Source organism: Phocoena sinus, chromosome 11, assembly GCF_008692025.1.
Source record: "Phocoena sinus isolate mPhoSin1 chromosome 11, mPhoSin1.pri, whole genome shotgun sequence".
Taxonomy (NCBI): Eukaryota; Metazoa; Chordata; class Mammalia; order Artiodactyla; family Phocoenidae; genus Phocoena; species Phocoena sinus.
Window position 1 is genome coordinate 51,706,249 of NC_045773.1, and position 2,459 is coordinate 51,708,707.

At 47.5% G+C, this 2,459-nt stretch overlaps 1 non-coding gene across 1 annotated transcript; it reads right to left on the bottom strand.

Moving 5' to 3' along the window:
* Positions 1 to 263: 263 nt before the first annotated feature.
* Positions 264 to 335, bottom strand: TRNAG-ACC. Its single transcript has one exon. It is a non-coding gene; the product is annotated as a tRNA-Gly (tRNA).
* Positions 336 to 2,459: the final 2,124 nt, after the last annotated feature.

The window sequence follows — 2,459 nt, forward strand, 5'->3', positions numbered from 1 at the left end:
GCAGATTTGTGTCTGGTGAGAACCCACTCTCTGGTTCATGGATGGCCATCTTCTCACTGGGTCCTCACAGGATAGAAGGGGCAAGAGAGTTTTCTGGAGTCTCTCTCTTCCTTTTTTCTTTGGCTGGGTAGCTTGCGAGATCTTAGTTTCCTGACCAGGGATTGAACCCAGGCCACGGCAGTGAAAACACCAAGTCCTAACCACTGGACCACTAGGGAATTCCCTGAAGTCTTTTTTTGGCCACGCATCGTGAGGGATCGTAGTTCCCCAACCAGGAATCGTACCTGGGCCCCTGCAGTGGTAGAGCAGAGTCCTAACCACTGGACTGCCAGGGAAGTCCCAGGGGTCTCTTTTTTAAGGGCACTAATCCCATTCATGAAGGCCCCGTCCTCATGAACTAATCACTCCAAAGACCTCAAAGACCTCACCTCCAAACACCATCACTTTGGGGATTAGGTTTCAATATATGAATTTGGTGGGGGCTGGGGGTGGGACATAAACGTTCAGTCTATAGCACTAATCTAGTCTGAGTCTGGGAAAGTTTCTTGCAAGAGGCCATTCTTTTTTTAAAATTTATTTAATTTATTTATTTTTGGCTGTGTTGGGTCTTCACTGATGCACGCAGGCTTTCTCTAGTTGAGGAGAGCAGGGGCTACTCTTCCTTGCGGTGGCTTCTCTTGTTGCGGAGCAGGGGCTCTAGGCACGCGGGCTTCAGTAGTTGCAGCACACAGACTCAGTAGTTGTGGCTCTCAGACTCTACAGCACAGGCTCAGTAGTTGTAGTGCACAGGCTTATTTGCTCTGCGGCATGTGGGATCTTCCCGGACCAGGGCTTGAACCCGTGTCCCCTGCATTGGCGGGTGGATTCTCAACCACCGCGCCACCAGGGAAGCCCCAAGAGGCCATTGTTGAACTCCTTTAAAGGGCCTGAAAAAATGGAATAGAAGTTTGCTGGGGGCAAAAATGAACAAAGGAAGAAGATTCTGGGCGAAGAAAACACTACAAGGGAGAAGAAAAGTGATGGGACTGGAGGCCAAATAACAGCATAGGAGACCCCTCAGTGTGATCTCCACAAGAAAAATGAGGGCCTGGGAATTCCCTGGCGGTCCAGTGGTTATGACTCCATGCTTCCACTGCTGGGGGCCTGGGTTCAATCCCTGGTCAGGGAACTAAGATCCCACAAGCTGTATGGCATGCCCCCTACAAAAAAATAAAATTAATTAATTAATTAAATTAAATAAAGAAATATGAGGGCCTGAGTTAAGGCACAGACCATAAAGGGTCATAACACAGAGAAAGATAAATGTCATAAGTTAGATGTAGGTAGAGTGGTGTGGAAATTGTTAGAAGGAAAGAACTCCTTCAGCTAGTGCAAGCACTGATTACTTCATTACAAAAGAGGTATCAAATCTGGGACTTGTATTGGGAATGAGTTGTGACCTATGGTCCTAAAAGGAAAATCTAAGAGGACCTCCCCAAAATCCACGGTTAGAGAAAGTTCAAGAAATACGTACAGGCAACGGTAGGCTGCAGAGTAATTTCTTCATGTTCAACAAATAATTATCTTATCCTGGGCTAGAAAATAGAGGCTGAGGCAAGGACTAAGTGCTCATTCTTTATTTGGGAGGTAAACCCATGACAGTGGGAGAGAGAGGAGAGGCAAAGAGGGAAAGGAAGGATGAGATGCAACACAAGGTAATGTGTTACCACACTGGCTACAGCTTCAGAGCAGCCTTGGCAGGTGGACCCGCTAGACTACGTGGAATGTCTCTGAACAGGCTATATACAGAGAAACCACTCCTTGAAATCGTTGATCCGAGGGAAGAAGGAGGAGAGGCCATTTATTCACTGGCTCTTTTCCTCCTCTGATCTCTGTTGCACTATGGTTCTCTACGGGGGAGTGAACTTGCCTGCCCCTCTGGGTTGCACCACCCAGCCTCTGGCAGCCACGTAGGAAGCATGGTGCTTTGTTCCAGTGAGTGCAGAGGTGTGTAGAGGAGCCAGAAACTCCAGATAGTCGGTTTGGGGCAGCAGATGTGCTGCCAGGGCAGCTGGGTGAAACAGGAAGACTAGAGCTCTGCAGACAGGTGACTAGGGAATCTGAGGCATCACACAGATAATGTCTGATAGAGCAGTCAGAGAGGCTGTGATCAAATTACCACAGAGACCCTCTGACCCAGAAGCTGCAAACTTAAATCTCTCGTGGGGCCTGCAGGCCATGTCAAAAGAGCAGTGGACCAGATGGAGATTGTTGCCAACTGGAAGAACCTACCTGCCTAAAGAATGTCCCAGTTTATATCTCTGATCTACTGTTACCCTGGCATGGCCAGACCTTCTGATCTTTGAAGAGAAACTGGAAATCCAGATTCTGTAAATTCCCCTGATTAAATATTGACAATTCCATTGATTATATAAAATTTAAGACACCGATGGGCCAACATGGTGACTGTCAAAACAAAT